General features: G+C 35.7%; 1 pseudogene; it reads right to left on the bottom strand.

Moving 5' to 3' along the window:
• Positions 1-17021: 17021 nt before the first annotated feature.
• On the bottom strand, positions 17022-17679 carry LOC149162422 (bZIP transcription factor TGA10 pseudogene; annotated as a pseudogene).
• Positions 17680-22476: the final 4797 nt, after the last annotated feature.

Raw genomic sequence — 22476 nt, 5'->3', positions numbered from 1 at the left:
GTTCTCGATAGTCCACACATACCCTCCACTTTCCATTTTTCTTTGGTACAATAACCAGTGGAGAAACCCATTGACTATCTGAAATAGGATAGATGAATCCAATGTTTAACAATTTTTGCAATTCCTCTTTCACTATTTCTTTCATCATGGGATTCATTCGTCTTTGTGGTTGCCTTACAGGTTTGATTTGATCATCTGTATAGATGTGGTGGATGCATGTGCTAGGATGGATTCCTTGCATGTCAGTATAGTCCCAGGCAAAAGCTTTTGAATATTTCTGTAATAATGCAATTACCTCTTGCTCTTGTGCTGATTGCAACTGGTTTCCAATGTTTAAATATTTTTCAGGATATACCTCAATTGTTTTTATTGTTGGATTGGAGATTGTGTTTACAGGAAAGATGTCTATAAAAGAATTTCGCAGAGTTTGAACAGTACAAGTTTCCTGAAAACATTGATTCAAAAGGTTGCTTGCAGCTTCATATTGGACTTCTCTCAGCTGCTCTGAAATACTTGGTTCGGAAATGAAAAGATCCATTAAGTCTTCATTCTCTTCTTCTTCTCTAAAATCAAAGAATTGATTTATACTTAAAACTGATTTAGTTTGTTGTTTTTCTTGAGTTTCAAGCACTGATTCTAAAGAAGTTGATTGTGCAGGTGAATAAAGAGCAATGTGTTTCCTTTCATCTCCATGTGAAATAATCATGTTTCCTGATCTGCATCCTATGAAAGCATCAGCGGTATCTAACCATGGTTTTCCTAAGATTAGAGGATGTCCTCCCAAATTTGTTTTTGGTTGCAAGATAAGGAAGTCAACAGGATACTCCCATGAATCCAAAGAGACTATGATATCTTCTAGTATTCGTTCAAGAACAACTTTAGATCTGTCTGCTAGTTCTAAAATTATAGAAGTTGGTATAATGTTTTCATAAAATGTTGGGCTAATTTATTGACTAAATTAACACAAGTATTTAATTATCAATCCGGGTTTGTAAAACTTGGAGGCAAATCCACTGTACATGGACATCAGATATAATCAAGTTTAGAAGATAAAATTTGAAGATTTAAAGAAGTACATATTACAAATATAAACCTATTTTAACAATTTCTAATTCACTTATGTAATATGTGAGGGAAGAGGTTCCTAACTTAGGAGAACCAGGTTGTCCTTCTCTACAATACTACTTTCATGAAGATAAGTCTAAGAGCACTAATTAACAATGGTTTATGATGCAGAAGATGTAAAAGAAGAGGCTCCTAACTAAGGAGGTCCAGATTGTCCTCCTTCACAATCCTACTATATCACAATCACCATTGCTTCAAACCAGAAATGCATAAATAACTTCAAATAAGAAAAGGAGAATGAAATTCTGTTTTAGTTCAAGATCAAATAGGAGGGGAATTTAACTTAAATTCCTATGTGTTCCTTCATATGTAGATTAGAATTAAACCAATATTCATTCAACAATCATCACACATCTAAATACATTTGAAACAAAACCTAGTCTATGAAAACTATGAAAATTGAACCAAGAAGTGTACTTATCTTGGTGTGGGGGCCCTCCACCCTTGCCTTGCACACTTGAAGAAATCTCAGCTACAACAACTTCAGTAGATCAACCAAGCATGAACAACAAATTGGAATGAAACAAGGTCTTCAAATTAGCTCCCAACTCAAATTATACAACAGTTACGTACAAATTCCATTACAAAAGCCATCAAAGTCTTGGCTTTAAATAGAGGTTTAATGAAACAAACTGATCTATATTATCTCTAACACTCATATCTACTCATATCCACCTATCTAAGTTGAACTCATCCAATCCATCCCAAGAAATATGGTCAATCCCATAAAATCTCAAAACTGCCCTATTTCCTAGGGATTTTCTGGTGACTAGTCATGTTTGACCAGCCTTGACCGGGCCTAATAAAGCTTGTTCTGGCCGAACCAAGTGGAGTTAGCTTAGTCCTAGTTCCCAAGCTATCCATCCATGCATCAAACTCGAGCCCAAGTGTCCTGCAAACATGTCATCCACATAGCTATTACGGGAATTTCTGATTTAGTCCAAAATTGCACTTGAAACTCAATTTTCATAAAAACTTCTAGAAATTGAAAAATTAAAATTAAACACCTGAATATGCATAAAATACATCAAAATGAGATGGATGTGATGGAAAATGGATGGAAAATATAAGGATTAAGTAGGTTTCCCTAAGCAAAAATAGACCAAAACTGAGGGCCAACATCTCCCCCTTGCTGATCTTCAAGCATGTCCTCATGCTTGTCTTTGTCTCATTGATCTTCTGCCTCTGTATGCTGACTGATGTACTGATGTACCTGTGACTCTGTCCCTTTGAAGATGAAGCTACCTGTAAAAAGGATATCTATGCCTTCAACCTTTAAAAATCAAAACCATACTTGTTTCAAAAATTGAATTTTAATCCTCTCTGCTTTTGCAAATCAAATCTTATTCTGCCTTCAGAGATTTTAACAAACTCTTCTGAGAAAAGCATTCTCAAATCAATATTCTTTAATTCTGGATTCTAACCCACTGAAACAAGGACTTTCAAAAATCACTATGATTCTTCAAAGAGAGAAGTTGCTTGCTTAATGACTAGAGTCCCTCCTTTTCATAGAATGTCATATACTGATCCACATCCAACAATGATTCCATATTTGCAGCATTATTCATGTTTTTTTCAATCCATCCACCATCATATGGTCTTTCATTAACCAAACCAGGAGAGCCATTAAGCTCAAAGTTGACTTCAGCATTTTTTCCTAGGAAATTTATGAAATAGAGGTTGAAAGAACCATAAAAATATCCCGAAATAGAAATGAACTTGAGAAAACTGTTCACATGGAGTGTAATTAGGCTCGTTCTGAAGAAAACCCATGTTTCCGTTTTTCAAATTTCATTTTATTTTACTCAGAAAAAGGCAACGAAAAATAATGGCTTATCAAAATTGAAATGCATTCCTGAGATTGAATGCTCATTTAATTTGAAATCAATTTTTTCTCTTCAAATTTTTCTCCAATAAGCAACAATAAGTCACTATTTTTTAAGCATTACCCTTTGTAGAAAAGAAACACCCCAAATTGGCCACATCAGAAAACTCGAAACAAAACTATAAATTTGACAAAGTAATATCTGCAATTTCCGAGGCAGCACAAACTTCCGCAGCCACAAGATCAAGATCTCCATGAGATGCGCTATTCACTTTATGCCTGTTGTCCACATGAAATGATGGAAAAGGTACTCTCATAATCAACTACAATAGCATTGCTAACTAATGAGAGTTTCCCGAGCACTATCCATAAAGTGGGATTCCCGCACTCGTTTTAGGATCCCATTCTTATAAAGAAACAACCTCCATTGTCGTTATGCCACTCTACCAATCTGTCAATCCATGACGTTGACCAACAACTGGAAGCCGATACAAATGATGGAAAACGAGCATGCTCTTCTCAACGGATCTGGTCGGGATCTTACCTCAATTCGATGAAATGGTTGATCTTTGAACGATCTCACATCCCATGCTCAACAGTATTACAGATTTTGAGAAAGAGATGGAGCACAACAACCTTGATTCTATCAGATCTGAATGTGTAGTCAACGATGCATGTCACTTAACAGGTTGAACTTGCTCACTGAGATTCCAACGAATCACTGCTAGTGAAATCTCCTGCTTCAACGAACCACACAGAAACGTCCTCTGCAATACACAACCCACGCAATACAGTCAAAAAACGTTGTTTTTATTAACCAATCTTTTCATGCATCGAACTGAAACTCGGATTTTTTCATCATACTATTTGTCCACATGTACAGGTGTAGCTTTTAGGCTCAGTGAACTCCATGTTTTCAAAACTGGCTGTGATGAACTGTAGTGATTTCCTCTACAACATGGCTCAATTAACCTACGTTCCTTCTCATTCTACGGATTTCCTGGAATTTGTTGGCTTATCGTGTAGGCAAGACAATTTCAATTTAAAATCTTCTCTCAGCATTTCAAAACAAGAAGGCAACATGTGGCAGCGTATCTCAAAATCTACAGGTGGCAGAGGATTTTATGCATACGAAATCTGCAGCATAAAATCTGGGATTCGATTTTAATTTTGATGCTTACCTTCACTGAGACTTCACCGCATAATCTGAGGGATTCTCTGCATAAATTACGGCTTGGCATTATCTCCATTAGTTTACCTACACGGTCTCAGCTATTTTTATCATCCGCTGTCAAAACGTTTTTCTTCTCGCATCTATCGTCTTGCCTGAGCCTCAAACGGTTGTGATGGGAACAAACTTACGGTTCTGAGCATCCAAAATGGCAGAGCTCTTTGTTGTTAATACGCACAGGGTAAATTTATGCTTGTTTCAAAACGTTTTTACAATTTACTGTAGCTGTACAGGGTATTTTTTACCAAAACGTTTTGACCATTCTACTGTTTAGTTGTGCTCTGACTGGAATGCAACATGGCTTTTTCTCTGTGTTTTTTTTTTAAACGTTTTGACCCATTTCCTATACTGGTATGTCGTGCATATATCGATCGATCTGCTGAATGGAACTGTGCCTAATTATTTTCATTGTGCTGTTGACACCATCCGGCATTCATACTTGATTTATTTGAAGCCGTCCTTCTGTTCTGTCATGGCTGTCCTCCTGCATACCGACTTATTTTGCTGTGACTATCATATATACATTACCTTATTATCACGTTGATTGCATGACTCATGATTTTGTTTACGGTCCTGCCAACGCATCATAGCTCTGTTAGCATTCATGCCTTTAATCTCATTACAATATGAACCACGTAATCGGTTTGCAACCTCATTTGAATCATATCCCCCTCCTAATATCATTTCATATTGAAATCATGCAAGCTTTAAATGGTGTGCCTTCAATATGTGTAACATGCAAATGTTTTAGCGCGCATTTCCTTATGAAATTTTTTCCTTATATATATTTTTCACATATATTTCCTTATGAACTTTTGCCTTTCTTATTGCCTTTGCGCATGTATTAGAAACGTTTCCCATATTGCTCATAATCTAAGATTGTGTGCACATGTATTGCCATTATATCATTTCTCATTTGCTATGATGACTTCACCTTATTGCATCTAAACAAACCTTATGTCATATCTTTATGTGGCATGATAAGGTTTAATTATGTTGATTTGTATTCTTTACAATATGCACATCTCTTATATCTCCTATATTGTTTTAATATTATTTTAATTTTAAAATGACCATTCAGGTCATATTTAAAATTACTTCCATGGGACTAAAGCTTGCTTTGTTTGTGCAGGTTCAACTTTTTAAATCCTCACTTTGATCCCTTTTTGCTTTACGGAAACATACTTAGGGTTAGGGTTAGGAAATGAATATGGAATATATGAAGGGAATGTAGAATATAAGGATAATGGCATATTAGGGTTATGGAATGAAAAATATGTACATATGTACATTGGATTAGGTCTAGGGTAAATGTAAATGTAGAATATAGGATAATGGGCATAAAAGAATGGATATAGGATGAAGGTAAATGTAATGAATATAAAATATGCATTCAGGTATTAACTCAATTTTAACAAAGTCTAAAAATTTCTACAAAAATTTGAATTTACAAGAGCAAGAGAACTTACTATACTTGTACTTCCCTGTAGTATTGGATGAATGTTGTTGTTCTTTAACAATATTGGATGAAGTTGTCTTGATCAAATATCGTAGATAGATAGAGCTTATTTATGCTTCATGTTCTAGCATCCTTCATTGATTCTGGTCCATTGATTGTTGATGTCGTTCAGGTCCCTCTGCAATTGATTCATGATAACTCAGGTCCCTTTTGTCATGTACATTTTTATGCAATATATACATGTTTTTGCTAACATTTTAGGTCCCTCTGCAATTGATTTCAAAAATATTTCAGGTCCCAACTACCAACAATACAAGTTCCATCGTCAATTCAGTTGCACAACTAAGTTTCTTTTTGTGACCTTCCCCCTTGCTGATGGGAAGACTTGTCCTCAAGTCTTGTTTGTTTTGGAGGATGATTCCTGCAAACTCAAACTGAAGAAATGGTAAAACAAAATAGAGAATTCATATTGGCCAAACAAGTTGGTTTTCCGATATGAATTCGAGTTTGTATTGTGCCACTTTCGTGGATTTTCACAACCAAACTCCTTTATTATTTTTGATATTTTTCTATTTTTTTCTTTTCTGATGGAGGTGGGGAGTTGGGAAGTATGAAAAGCTTATGAAAATAGGTTATATTGAAGTCATGATGTAGTAGTAAGTCTGGACTTCAACATGCTTGGTCATGGAGCTTAACATACAGTATGGATGTTGAACAATATGAATTCAAATCATGAACAAATGATGATGATCAAAATATGAATTCAATATGAAAGGCTTCTTTGAAGATTGCTGTGACTTAACATGGTACTGAACTTGACTGCTTCTTCTAATGATTAGCTTCATGTCTTTTTGCCTTGATCTCGATCATGTTGTAGGGTTTGTTGATGTTGGTGGTCAGCATCTAAGAGCAAGCTTCAAGAGTTTGAGTTTCATTGAATGAACTCAACATCAGGTGAATTTTCACTTTGCTTTGACTTGAACATTTGTATTCATATTTTGGAATATGAATTTGACTTTGAAAATTACTTCATCCCTCGAGTTCACTCCTTCATTCTTCCTATGACCTGCAAAAACATAGCACTTGCCTGCAATACAACATTAGATGATGGAGGAAGAGAGGTGTATAGTCTCTCTTCTTCCAATAAACATGTAAATCATTACAAGCATTGCTTAGAAAACAAGTCCAAATATGATATACAAACAAATTGCATTTATTTACCCCTTGAGGAATGGTGGCCAACCTAGACCTCCTAGTGGTATTTTGTTTACAAAATATTCATTTGATATCCAATTAGAGTGATTCCAAAGCTAAGTTGAAGTGAATTCATATGGCTACCTCCAGTATAAACAAGTTTTCAAAATTGTTTAAAATGATATGGTAAATATTATAAGGAGTGCCATGTTTGATAGAGCTGCTTGTGAATTTTTAACTAGACCAACAGTCACTATTTGAAGCGTAACTTCTTTGATAAAGATCAGATCAATGTGATTCCACTTGGATAATAAAATAGATTCATTTTTTTATTTCCAGTAGAAACATATTTTAAAAATTCTTAGGCTTGATATCACAAAATTGGTGATGAACAGGCCTAGGAGGCAGAGTTTTACTATACTGTTTTGAAGACATGCAGGCACTAAATGTGGCATAACGTTTTCATTTCACCTCCAAATCGGATGATTCAAATTGTTTCTTAAACTAGACTTGAATATATATCTCCCATATAAACATGTTTTGAAAATAAGATGATTTGGTATGTCAAATATGCCAATGAACAGTCAAGACCTAAAATTGTCACCTTGCAGATTTTTCGACAAGCAGTTGGTATTTCAAGAATAACTTTTTCATATGATCCCTGATTGAAGTGATTAAAATTGATTTGGAAACTAGATTCCAAGGGCTATCTTCCCTATGAATTTCAGATAAAAATGTTTCCATTAGACACTTCAAATAGAAGTTGTACTAACTCTGTCCTCAACATTTCACTTGAGACCTAGTTTTGATTTTGATCACATTTTTATTTGTGATATAAATTGAGAACTTCAAAATGGATTCCAAAACTAGATTTCACGAGATATGTAAAAAAAACAACATGATTTCAAAATGATCTTATATGGTTACCCAAAATATGCTTGTTCTTACTGCATTTTGCCATGTAGTCCTTTCAAATGAATATTGATCAATGATTTGAAGAAATAGTTTGAAATAAATTTATTATAGAAGTCTTATTGTGATTTCATTCTACTTGTTTATTTATTCTATTCTATCCTATTCTATTTTATAAAACTAATTCATTCTCTCAAGTATAAGAGAATTTCCAGTGCATCCATTTTCGTAACAAGATCATAAGTAAACTCATATCCAAATTTGAAAAATATACTTCATTGAAATTTTGGACATGAAAATTTATTTGATCATTAAGATTTGATGAGAAAGAATGTTGAATAATGGAGTAGTGTTGTGAGCTAATGACTAGTTGAAACCAAGTTTTAAGATGATCTTTGTCTGCTTGGTTCTCATTAATTGTCATAGCACAAAACTCTTCTTGTGGTACTTGTTCAAAATCTTGTATGCATAAGGGATCGTGTGATATACTTGCTAGAAATTCTTCAATTTCTGGCTCTAATGTTTGATCTTCATTGCCTGTGATCCATGATTCATTCACCTCCTCACAAAGATAGCTAGAAGAAAGTTTTAGATTCTCTTCTTGTGGATCATCTTCATGGATGTTTTGTTGCTCTTCTATCCTTTGACATAAAGATTCAACCCTAGTGAGCATTCTAAATTGAGGACAAGGACTTGAAAATAGTTTTGTGGTAGCATACCCTCCTTCTCTAAATGATTTCTTTAACATCATTCTTTAGATCTTGTCTTGCAAATGGATTTTGTAGTTATTTTTTATTTTATGTTTTTGTTGGGGGGTTTTGTTTTGGAAACCTAATTTTAGGATCTCTATTTCTAGGCATAAAGAAACATAACTAAGAGAAATGTATACTAACTAAATTTTTTAGTGTTTTTGTTTATCTTCTATTTGACTATGCTGATAATTACCTCGCCGGCAACGGCGCCAAAATGTTGGGCTAATTTATTGACTAAATTAACACAAATATTTAATTATCAATACGGGTTTGTAAAACTTGGAGGCAAATCCACTGTACATGGACATCAGATATAATCAAGTTTAGAAGATAAAATTTGAAGATTTAAAGTACATATTACAAATATAAACCTATTTTAACAATTTCTAATTCACTTATGTAATATGTGAGGGAAGAGGTTCCTAACTTAGGAGAACCAAGTTGTCCTTCCCTACAATACTACTTTCATGAAGATAAGTCTAAGAGCACTAATTAACAATGGTTTATGATGCAGAAGATGTAAAAGAAGAGGCTCCTAAATAAGGAGGTCCAAATTGTCCTCCTTCACAATCCTGCTATATCACAATCACCATTGCTTCAAACCAGAAATGCATAAATAACTTCAAATAAGAAAAGGAGAATGAAATTCAGTTTTAGTTCAAGATCAAATAGAAGGGGAATTTAACTTAAATTTCTATGTGTTCCTTCATATGTAGATTAGAATTAAACCAATATTCATTCAAATATCATCACACATCTAAATACATTTGAAACAAAAACTAGTCTATGAACACTATGAAAATTGAACCAAGAAGTGTACTTATCTTGGTGTGGGGGCCCTCCACCCTTGCCTTGCACACTTGAAGAAATCTCAGCTACAACAACTTCAGTAGATCAACCAAGCATGAACAACAAATTGGAATGAAACAAGTTCTTCAAATTAGCTCCCAACTCAAATTATACGACAGTTACATACAAATTCCATTACAAAAGCCATCAAAGTCTTGGCTCTAAATAGAGGTTTAATGAAACAAACTGATCTATATTATCTCTAACACTCATATCTACTCACATCCACCTATATAATTCGAACTCATCCAATCCATACCAAGAAATATGTCCAATCCCATAAAATCTCAAAACTGCCCTATTTCCTAGGGATTTTCTGGTGACTAGTCATGTTTGACCAGCCTTGACTGGGCCTAATAAAGCTTGTTTTGGCCGAACCAAGTGGAGTTAGCTTAGTCCTAGTTCCCAAGCTGTCCATCCATGCATAAAACTCGAGCCCAAGTGTCCTGCAAACATGTCATCCACATAGCTATTACGGGAATTTCTAATTCAGTCCAAAATTGCACTTGAAACTCAATTTTCATAAAAACTTCTAGAAATTGCAAAATTAAAATTAAACACCTGAATATGCATAAAATACATCAGAATGAGATGGATGTGATGGAAAATGGATGGAAAATATAAGGATTAAGTAGGTTTCCCTAAGCAAAAATAGACCAAAACTGAGGGCCAACAAGGTTTTCATTGTCTCCATTGTCGTTACATTTATAGCTGCTCCCAAGTCTATTAATGTGTTTGGTACTGAGAAATTATTTATTGATATAGTAACCATAGGGATACCAAGATCAATATATTTCTCTACTATGGTTTGTGTAGACATGAGGCTTGCTAGTTTACCAATGACTTGGATTGTAGTAGGATCCTTCTTCTTTTTCCCTGATTTCTTAATGCACAATTCCTTTATTGTTTTAGCATATATTGGTATTTCTTTAATTTCCTTCAACAAAGGAATTTTTACATAAGAATTTCTTAACTCATCTAAAATATCAAATTCAGGAAGGGTTATTTCTTTTTGTTGTTCCACTAACCTTTCAGGATAAGGTGGTGTTTGTGTTGTAATGTTTTGTCCTTTCTGAATTTGTATCTCAGTTTGTGATGTTTCAGGTGATTCTCCTTGTTCAGTTGGTTCTTCTATGATTGGAGGAGAATCCTTTTTAAGCACTTTTCCAGACCTTAGATGGACATCATTAAGAGGAAGAATCGAATATGTGGGAAAACATGTTGCTTCCTCTACAGTGTATGCAGATTTGTCCACCTTATTATTCGGATTTGCCATTGGTTGGGCTAGTAATTGAGTTGGTCTGGGTTGATTTGTGGGTAGTTGTAACTGTTGTGGTTGGGTCAACAACGGTGGTGGATTCTGCTGTGGAAATGGCATGGATTGTGGATATGCAGAATGTTGTTGTTGAAATGGTATGGATTGTGAATATTGTGGATATGCAAATGGCTGTTGGTATTGTTGCTGGTATTGTTGTTGATATTGTTGAGGTGGCTGGTTTCCATAACCATATCCTCTCCAACCTTGTGCAGGTTGTTGTGAATATTGTTGTAGAGGCCAAGCTTGCCATGGCATTGGAGGGGTCCAAGGATTTTGAGGTGGATAGAGGTAATTTTGTTGAGGGAATTGTTGTTGACTTTGTTGAGGCATCCTAGGTTTCCATGGTCTTCGTGGTGCTACATAATAAAAACCTTCTATTCCTGGCACTTCTTCCATTGAGTTTATTTGTAATTCTTTCAATCTTAGACAATTTTCTGTGGAATGATTTTTTGTAAAAAGACCACAAACCTGAATACTATCCAAAGGACATTCTCTCAATGGATGTTTCTTCCTACATTTGGAACAAAAGATTGCTAGAGCTTGTTTTTGTTCTTCTTTCTTCTTGTTTGCCTTTAGCACATCTACTTGTGTCCCTAATCTACTCAAGAGGTCTATTTTGAAGTTTTCCAATAAGCTTCCTATTTCATCTCTTGTTATCCCTCCTGTAGCTGACTTTGCTGCTTTTGAACTTGCTTCTCTTTTTCCTGTTTCTGATCTTCCTCTAGAATATTTTTGACATAACTCAACAATTTCTTCGAATGGTGTGTTTGAAATGTCTCCTTTACCCATCACATTCAAAATGTTAAGGTATTCATCCCTTACACCCTTGAGAAAGATTGTTCGAATGGTTTCTTGATTTAGAGTGTTGTTTAGATTTTTGTAGATTATATGCAAATCTTTCCAAATATTCTTCTAAACTTTCATCTTCTTGTTGTGTCATTCTGAAAACATCTTCCTTTGAATCTCTAGATCTATAATAAGCTTGATATTTTTTAAGGAAGACTGATCTCGTATCATCCCAAGAAGCTATTGTTTGTTCTCCTAAACCCATAAACCATTTTAAAGCTGCTGCTTTTAATGTTGCATGGAAAAGATGAAGTTTATGAATGTCATCAGCGTATCCATATGTTCTACATAAAATATCAAATTCAAACATAAATGCATCAAGATCTTCAGTGGACATTCCATAAAAATTTGGCAATACAGAAGGTGGAATATTTTTCATTTTCACTTCTTCTCCTAATATTGCACTTGTGTCTACTATTGGAAAGCCAAAGGTAGCCTCTTGATCATTACCATCTTCTTGTCTTTTCCGATCGTTTTCTATCTTTCTATCATTTTCTTGTTTTGCCTCCTCCTCTCTCTTTCTTCTCCATTCTCTTTTTTGTATTTCATATTCAGCTCGTTGTTCAGGAGTGTAAATAACAGATCCATGTCCCTCTTCTGCCATTGGTTGATTTATTTCAATTTTGAGTGGAGATTCAGGTTGTTGAAAGATAGGTGGATTTATGGATGGAAAGACAGGTTGTTTTCCTTTGATAATTTCTTTTTGTTTTCCAGAAATTGAAGATTGTTTTTGCTTTGCTTCCCAAGCTAACAAATTTTGCCTCTCAATCAAAGTTAATCTTTGTCCAGTTCTTTGTTTTTCTGCCAATTCCTCAATTATTGGATTACCAGTAACTGGGGTGTTTGATGATCCTATCTCTATTTGTGGGGGGTTTTTAATAAATCTACCTTGAGGATCTCTATATCTAGGCATAAAGAAACATAACTAAAAAGGGATGTAACTAATGTTTTTGTTGTTTTGAAATTTATCTTTCTATTGACTATGCCGATATTTGCCTCCCCGGCAACGACGCCAAAATGTTGAGCTAATTTGTGTACCTAAATTAACACAATTATTTCTTATCAATCCGGGTTGTTTATGCTTTGAGGCAAGTTCACTATATGTGAAGATCAGATGTAATCAAACCTTGAAAGATAAGTTATTCAAAAGCTTAAAGTAATACATCCTACAACTCTAATTCAATTAGTTTAAAAGAGGAAAAACATTGAAATGGTTCTTGACTCAAGAAGTCCACTTTTGCCTCAATTACCACTTAATGAATCAGAGGTTAAAACCAAGAACTTAAGATGGATAAATTATTAATGAAAGAAGCTCTTAACTTAAGAGACACATAAGGTATTTCATCATAATTCATTCATCTCAATATTAAAATCTCAATAAGAAACTACTTGCATGCAAACAAAGGAAACTAGTTTTAATTCATCATTTTAGTAGAAGGGATGCTCAACTTTCAACACTTGTTTTTCCAACTTGATAAAGTGATGAATAAGCTAAGAACTATTGAAATCAATCACCATGCATGAACCATAAAGCAATCTGAAATAAAGCTTTGAAAAACTAGTTCTACAATAACCAGATTACAAGAAATAAAACTAGTTAACAAGGAAGTGTACTTAGCTTGGAATGGGGGCCCTCCACCCTTGCCTTGCACACTTGAGAGGTGATATCAGAAGCTTAAATTCAGTCACACATCCATAGCATTGAACAGAAAAATAATAATAACACAAGTCTTCAAATTAACTCTTCAATCCAAAGGTGTCACAGCATAAAAGTATAATAAGTCAATACATAAGCCATCAAAGTTTTGGCTCTTAAATAAGAAGTCTCATGAAACAAACTGATCTATATTCACTCAAACAAACCCATCTACTCTCATCCACCTATCTAAGTCGAATTCATTACTCCCATCCCAAGAAATATGACCAATCCTATAGAATCTCAAAACTGCCCTATTTCTATGGGATTTCTGAATGACTAGTCATGATTGACTAGTTCTGTTTGAACTAAGCATAGATGGCTTAGTCCTAGTTCCCAAGCTGTCCATCCATGCATTCAATTCGTGCCCAAGTGTCCTGCAGCCATATCAACCATAGAGCTATTACGGGAATTTCTGAATCTGCCAATTTTGCACTAAAAACCCAACTTTCATAAAAACTTTATAAATTGAAAAATTAAAATTAAATACCTGAATGGATATCAAATATACATCAAAATGGGATGAATGAAGGGAAAATGGATGGCAAATAGATGGATTAGTAAGTTTCTTAGAGCAAAAATAAGACCAAAACTAAGGCCCAACAGAGATGTCCTTAAGCAACAAGTCCATCATGAGATTGAACTTTGGTAACCATATTTTAGGATGCTTAGGTATGGGATGGATAAGTGTTGCCATCTGAAAAGCTCCAAGACTAGTCCATCATCTAGCCGCTGGTGGGTTTTGTTGCCTACCTGCCATTATGGGAATTTGAAAAGAAGAAGATGTAGTCGTAGAAGAGGTTGACTGTGTGGAATAGGTAACCCCTGTGCTAGCACCACTTGAACTAGCACTTGTTGATTGTGAATGAATGATAGGGATGAATGGATCAATTGGAAGGGAAGAAATGAGTGAAGCAGAGTGAAATATTGGTGTTTTAGTTGGAGATGAAGGTACAATCTCACTAGTGGATGAATGAACTTCTGATTTGCAGGTTCTTCTTTGGTGAGAAGGTAAGGGAAACTCAAATGGAGTTATCTCAAATTTCTCACTTTGTGAAAAAGTAAAAATACGTGAAGTGGGAAAAGATGAGGATATGCTACCTTCAGATAAATCAGAATGTTGAGTCTTTTCTTGGGAAATAAAGATTCCCTCTAATTTCTCAATTAAATTCTGAACTTCAGGTAACTCCTGTAAAGGAGGTTGATCAGTTGTCTTAGGGCGTGTATTAGGGTATTTCGTTACAATTTCTGGTCTAGGGGTTGGAGATTTCGAGTGAGATCTGGAATCCGAGGGAGATTTTGAGGGCAAATGACTCTTCTAATGACATTTTGATTTGGGATTATACTTTATTGCCATTCATAGTCAGGGGCCCTCCTTCTAGCGCCAAAATGTTGAAGGTTAGAACTTGACCACCTCAACATCGGGGAACACCACCTGGACGGGAGATTAAAGCAACTCCCTTTCTGTTGAAATTAGCGGGTCTGACTGGTTATAAAGGGACCAGTTTCCTGTTTTAAGGAGATTTAATATAGTAAAATAATGAAAAACTGATGAAATGATTTTATAGCTAATGCTAAAATTACTGAATAAACTTATTCTACTTATTTCCCGGGATAGTACATCTTCACATGTGATTCAAAGAAAGATTTCACAAAGTAAATAATGATATAGATCATTCGATACTTTAATGAATAGAAAGCTTATATGATAAACTAAATTAATTAAATAGTTAATTAATTTAGTTGATTAAATATCAATCACATAAAAATATCTCATTATTTCATACATAATCACAAATCATCCAATCCTACACATCAATAGTGATACTAACTGATTGTTTTCAAAGCATCTATATAATGAAATAATGCATAATATATTCACTATCTAAATCAATCATACATAATGATATCACAAAGATAAGAGTACCTGATGCATTATCACTCTTCTTATGAAAAAGATAGCTTTCAGGCTCCGTTTCTTAATTAGATAACTCTAAATCAAACAATAGTGCAAGTTCAAAAGCTATCTTCTCAAAATTCTTGACCCCTTTCTAAATGCATGAAAGGGGTTTAAATAACCTATTAATATTACAAAAATAGTAAATTTAAAATAAAATTCTTCAAAAAAGATTTAAGAAACTAAGCAAAGATAAAGGACTGTTGGACATCTAATCCTATATGGGTAGGTGTGGAATGTAAACAACCACTGGAGTCCAAGAGACCACTTGGAATATGAATCCAAGGGTCACACAATGTACTGTAAATGTATATCATAAGAATAATATAATAATCTAATGCTTATCTTTGATATATTTGTTTGTATTCCATGTGAGTTTAACATGGTATCAGAGCAGGTGATATCCTGCCCTGCTCATATTTGAGCCACTTGTTTTGTGGCCTCTCTGTGCATGTCAGTTCTTCCATCAGTTTTGCATTTCATGAATGTTTTCTCAGCTAAATTCCAACTATGATCTCTGCCATGTAACTGCCATTTTCTCTGCTCCTGCAAACCAATAGAAGTTGTGCACTCTTTCTCCATTCCACATTCAAATGAATAGATTACATCCCCAAGAATTTACTCTCCAGTCCCACACAGAGCAGTTTAAAACGTGGAAAGAAATGGGCACAGAAGAATATTTGAGGATTTAATCCATATCGCAGAGAGTCGAGGAAATTAAGTTAGAGAGAGTATCCTCCACCACTGTGAACCAAAGCCCAAGCTCTCTAAGTGATATCTATGCGTTGAATGGTGCGTATGGCTACGACAGAGGGTGAATTCTTGAAACTTCACCAAGAACCATGGTGAACGATGCCCAAAGTGAATGCTGAGAACATGATTGTGTTTGATTAAATGCCGTGGTGAGTTTTTTATGGCCCATCTCTACAAATTCGTTGGAAGTCATTGAACTGGTATATGTTTTGAAGTTTTTATGGTATATAAAAATCATTGAGTGGTGTATTGTGTTGAGAGTGGATTCCGTATACAGTACATGTTGCCTGTGCATTAAATTTTTTAAGACTGAACCTTGAAGGGTTGTATTCCTTTGTTTGGGTTGGCATACATTGTGTCATAAATAATTATGACAAATCGTGTTATTTCAATACATGATAGTCATAAGAAGTATATATTTGTGTGCTCTTAGCATGTCCATCAAGACTGCCTTGCAATCCATTGAATTGATGTGCTTCTGCTGGTATTGTTTGAGATTCATCCCGATTCTCATTGTACATTCCAATATCCTCATATTCTCATGATTCACAGTCTTGGCTCATGTCAAAAGGAGGTTCAAAAGCCTGGAGCATGTTTAGAACAAAAAAATGAGTTTGCAGTGATGCACCTTCTAAGTTGTTGATACTTCTTCGGAAGATGTGCAAGAAGTGCCTTGTGCTTAGGTGGAAGCCTTGCATAAGATCTCTCCCATCTTCTAACATCTGCTTCTGTTGCATCTGAGTAATTGAGGGAATCTACAATCAAAACGTCTTCCATTGATGTCATTTTCCCTTACACTTTCACCTGCAATTCGATCAGATCAAATAGCAGAAAGAAAGAAAGGGGCGAAACAATTCCAAGAACAATGAGAAACGCAAATGCATGAATTTGATGCTATGGAGATCTTACCCAGTGACGGGGTTGATGAGAAGGAAACTAAGGCCAAGAAGGAGCATTACAACCATGGTGATGACCCTGGGCATCAGGAAATGTAGGGATTGAGTGGAATTTCGTATACCCGAGACTATTTTTACGCTATGAAAAGGAAAGAAATATCAATACACAACTAGAACGAGAAGAAATGGAGGTTGTGGTTCACAGCCATCAAAGAGCTTTCAGATTTTTAGATTTTCTCCGAAATTGAAGACCTAACTGGAGATGTTGGAGAGTCTCCATTCCTTGTAGAAGAGCCTCTTCAGCTTGCTTTGAAGACTGTTGTAAGTTACAAATGCCCACAAACTATGGCTCTGTCAAGGGCTCCAATTGAGGAACCAGGACCTTGAGAAGTTCCAAGGGAACACATCCCTAAAACCAGGTGGAACATATCCATCTTGGTTGCAATTCTCTTCAACCGGAATATTTTGTCATAGTGGCGTAGGCAATTTCCTAGCAGCAGGCATACATTGTTGTCATTTATGTGGGCCTACAATGTTGCTCTCAGCTCACACATTCAGCCATGATGTTCCTCTTGCCACCGTAAATATTCCATGTCAAAAATAGCAGCACCTGGACTCAAACCTGGGTGACCTTGATCAGCAATGAATCCCACCCCAAGGAAAACACCCTGTGTTCTTGCTCGTTGAAGATCTTGCTCAAGTTGATTGAGCTTCATGCGGTTGGACTCTAACTGCTGGACATAAGCCTTCTTTCTCAGTCTACTTTTCTTTGCTGCTTCTCTATTTTGGGCAAGACGCCTCAATGTCTTAGCATCGAGTGCCTTGGATGCAACCTCATGTTCAGAGCTGGATGTTGGGGCTCTGTGATATCAAACTGGTGTTTTTTCCCTCATATCCAGGTTAGCTTGTCTCATGCTTCGCATCATTGTTAATGTTATTTCTTGAACTGCAGGATGTTGGATATCCATGATTATGGTTGGAGTAAAATGGGTTATGCTTGTCATCCCTTTATATAATGGAAAATGGTGTGATATTGTAACTTAAGGACTCAAAGCATCGATGAGATAATGGCATCAAAACCCTCAGTTTCCTTGTTTTGATGGGTTGATTTTGTATATATGAATTCTTTGCTTCTAAGTTGTTGCCATAGAAAATTTAATCCTAATCGTTGCTCCAAAGCCTACCATCAAGGCTTCATATTGTGTGTAGAAGAAGATAGTGCATAATTGTTAGAGAAGACTTTGGTATATAGTGATACAATTGAAGCTCACAATCTTTATTTGCCACCTGTTAAGAAAAATGGCTAAGCTTGAAATAATATTAGAGTTATTGAAAACTCTAATCAGGTCCACTGCTAACAGCACAGTCAAAATTAGCAAAGCCTCTCTTTCGGACATTCAAACTTGTCTGCAAAATGCACATGAAAAGATAGAGTTTATGTAGCTTGAAGCACAACTGCAGTAGGAAGAATTATAGCAATGGAGTCATCGTTCTGAACCTGTTTCTATTTAGAAAATTGAAACAAACTCCCATAAATAGCAAGTCAATCATGTTACAGTTGATTCAGATCCAGTGCAAAATGAAGCAGCAGTTGTACATGCAGATGTAGAAATTGAGCATGTCCTTCACAAGTCAGTCATCAGACCTTGGGAAGAGCTTGTCCATAACTAGCACAAAACAAGTCTTGGATATGATAAGGATGTTTTCTTTCACATTCCAAACTATTCCAAGCCCATTCAATTTCAAAGTGTTGGATTTCTTCAAGAGTGTTCATTTTCACATGTTCCTCCTTTACAACAACAGATTGTGAAATGCCAACATTGTGAAAGAGTTGGCCATGTGAAAGATCATTGTTTTGATCTTCATCTATCCAAGCATTGTGTTCAGCATACCCCTTCTTCACATAGATGATTAAAAAATCAAACCTCCTGCAAGAATACATATTCATCTCGGATGGATCGCTTCTTGGCAATGGGCTTCAACATCCAACAAGATATTTCGCTCATAAAACAGGGTTTGTTCTCAAATATTGAAAAGTCTTGCAATTTATATCTCTTCATCTTCTCACCTTGTAGCTGACAGGGGAGGAAGTGATGGTCATCTACAAGTTTCAAATCCACATCAAGCGAGCCTGAGCCACAACCTACCATACCTAATTCAGAGTTGTAGCCAAAGATAGAGATGCCCCTAAGCATGCCATTGGTTGGTGGTTAGCCTTAAACCATCATAGGTTGAGACCTCCCTTTTTTGGTTGAGGTTCTCCCTTTTTATGCGAGGTGAGACCTTCCTTTCAAGGTTGAAGGTTTCCCTCTTCAAAACATGAGGAACACTTCCTCTAGTAGAAGACCTCAACTTCATGCCAGATTTGGAAGAGTTCTAGGAACTGCACTAAGTGCTCCAGTGTTGGTGTTCACCCTTAAGACACCCCCCTATATACCAACATTTCAGAGAGCACATTCAGCCTAGTGTATTCATCCATACTTTTTCACATTTTGTATCACAACTCTCTTCTTGGACTCATCCATACCCCTTCAGATTAAGAGGGGGAATGTTGGACACCTAATCCACTATGGGTAGGTGTGGAATGTGAACAGCCACCGGAGTCCAAGAGACCACTTGGAATATGAATCCAAGGGTCACACAATGTACTATAAATGTATATCATAATTATAATATAATAATCTAATACTTTTCTTTCACATAGTTGTTTGCATTCCATGTGAGTTAAACACGGACAACTAAATTTGTGATATGTTGCAACAAGAACTTATGACTGTGCTCCAGATTGATTCTTCATCTGCTCTCTGAGATTTTATATGTCCGTGAGTGGCTTCAGCTGGGGGGGATGTATCGGCTGCATGCACATTTGTCCCATAAACACTGCATCATTAAGTGTTGGAAGAAACTGTATTGTTGTGTTTGAGAGACACCTCAGCATGAGCCACTGACTATGAGGCTTCACCAGAAAATGCAAATAACCTTCAAGGTTCGCTTGCGATAAACTCTGAATGTCTTGAACCTTCTTTTTAGATGTTTCTTGCCAAGATTGTTTCAAAGATGTGACATATAGAAAGGTGTCCTTTGGGAATTCCTGAATTAGATTAGCTTGCAATAAGGTATCTGTGATGTATTCGGTGAAATTTGAGGCAATATTTCTGGCTCTAATAATAGCCATCTATGCTCGTTTCATTTTGATATCCCAATCACCAAATACGATATCCTTCTGTGATTCTTCAATTCGAGGAAGATCAAATGATCTTCCCTGAGCATTGTCTTGCCAATCTATATACTCAGAGATTTTCTCATCGATATCTTCATAAAATGTCCTCAAGTCAGACAATTGATTTACTAAAGAATCACTGGTCTTTGATAAGTCATGAATTAAGGCCAATTTGTGATAGAAAATGGCTTGTTGCTTTGTTAAGAGTATATCCAATTTTGATGCTTCCTTGCGGACTTCATTTATATCTGGATTTTCTCTCAGTTGGTCTATTCTTTGTTGCAACTACAGTATCTATTCATCCTTGTCCTTTACTTCAGCTTCAAATTGTATCTTTAAATCATTAAATCTCTTTTGTGGCTTGGTAATATGTGTTTGTCACTGTTGCTCAATAATTTTCTTTTTTATTTTAAAATTTTGTTCCAATTGGACATCCTTTGATCCTTTTCCTTCATTATCAATTGTATTTCTGCATCTTTGTCGATGGTAGCACTAGCATAAGCTCCTACGAACTAAGATAATATGTTCAATTCTTTGTCCAGGGTTGTTTAAGTTCCTTTCCAAAGAACTTGAAAAGGAGTCTCATTTGTAACTAGCACTTGCAACTGTTCTAGCTTTCTTTTCTTCCTTGACTCGCTCATTACTGCTTTATGCTTTAGACTGTAAAATATGTCCAAAGGCAAGATTTGTTTAATTTTGAGGACTATCTCAGTAATAGGAAATGTAATAATTATCTCCATATCATCAACGACATTTGATTGATTGATAATCTCATCATTAATATTATTCTCACAATTTTTAGCAATAGTATCGTCTTGGGAAGCCTCAACAGTAAACGAGGTTGTCCCTGTAGTCTCTAGAACTTGCTTAGTCTCTCTGCTAAGTGCAACTTGTTGTTCTTGTATATCAGCTGAGACATCTGTAACCCGAGCTTCTTCTGTTGTCAAAACGTGATTGAACTCCTCCCATACTTCATCTAATTTGTTCTCCTCTTTGATTTCTCTTGTGTGCTCAACAGCTATAGTAGCTATTTTGGAGACTTGGGAAGTAATTGGAGCTTTTGAGGAGGAAGTTGATGCATCTAAAGTTTATGAATTTTGTCGGAATTGCTTTAACAGGGATTCAAGCAAATGGGCTATTCTTCGTTGACAATATTGATTGAATCTAATCAATTCATCAAGACTTAGATGGTTTGCTGCTAATTTCTCTACCATATAATATTCTGGAACCATTTCAAACAAATCATCAAATTTGTCAAGCTCATTTAAAAATGGTTTGATCTTAGCCTGTGTTGTAACATCTTTCGCTACACCATGCAGTTCATATGGTATATTTAATATGGTTGGAAAATTAAAGGCTCTTAATTGGTCAATCTCAATTGAAGAATGCTTGAAATTTTCTAAGGCATAGGTACCACAAGAAATAGGAAAACATGGCCAGGCGAATTTCTTGGCATCTTTAAGTACTTTAGTTAAGCCCTTACCAACTGTTTGATAAGCGACTTCTTTGGCCAGCAACTTATTTGGGACAAAAAGGGGAAAACATGAGGATGGGAAAGGCTACCAAAAACACAAATGTAGGTAAATGATTCTTCCCCAAACCACTTTCCTATAGGCTTTAGGTCTTTATTGGCTTCTGTAGTAAGTCTAGGGGCTTTTTTGCCAAAGACTTCTTGGTGGATGGGGAGCATGACTTCATGACAGATTTTGTAGAAGTGAGCATGGTATTTTGATTCCCAAAGGATATTGAGATAAATAGAAATAGGGCTAGGAAATTGGTCTGTCCATTTCCATCCAAGAGATGGAAAATCATAAGAAAAACAAATTGCATCCATGACATAGGCGCTCATAAAGAAAGGAGGAGTCGTTATTTCGAGAACATTGCGCTTTTGTCTGTAATTGCAGATTTGGGTGGTCAAATTGTTGGATAATATAGTCACCCAATCCATGATATAGCCATCAGCAGAGGCTTCTATCAATGGCACCCATTCTTCAGAGAATTTCTTTGTATTTTGATAACCATAAAGGTGACATAACATAGAAGCAATATGAGAGAAAGGGCCAACAATGGAGGCTAATGAATACATACCCCTATCCTCTCGCTTGTGTTTGTTCAGGTCCCTTCTCCATTCTCTGATCAGGTCTACAGGGTTTGGATTCTCTTGCATGAATTTCTGGACGAATTGTGTATCATACCTCTTTTGAGGTGGAGGTAGATGATACATTTTCCTTAAATCCTCAGCTTTAAAAGACCCAATAATTATCTTCCTCGACGTTATAAACGTTCTGTCTATAATGTCCAACTGGTCAATAACCCATCTCACCATATCTGTATATGGTAGGATTTTAGGGCGAGCAACAATTCTGTGAAGAAATGAATTGGCCACATCATTCCATGTGACACCGTTACTTGGAGGAGAATCATCAGTAGTAGCAGTCTGTTT

The sequence above is a fragment of the Pinus tabuliformis genome, chromosome 5_2 (assembly GCF_031772625.1).
Source record: "Pinus tabuliformis cultivar Carrire ecotype Pingquan chromosome 5_2, CPIR1, whole genome shotgun sequence".
In the NCBI taxonomy this organism is placed as follows: domain Eukaryota; kingdom Viridiplantae; phylum Streptophyta; class Pinopsida; order Pinales; family Pinaceae; genus Pinus; species Pinus tabuliformis.
This window is presented reverse-complemented; position numbering and strand designations above follow the sequence as displayed.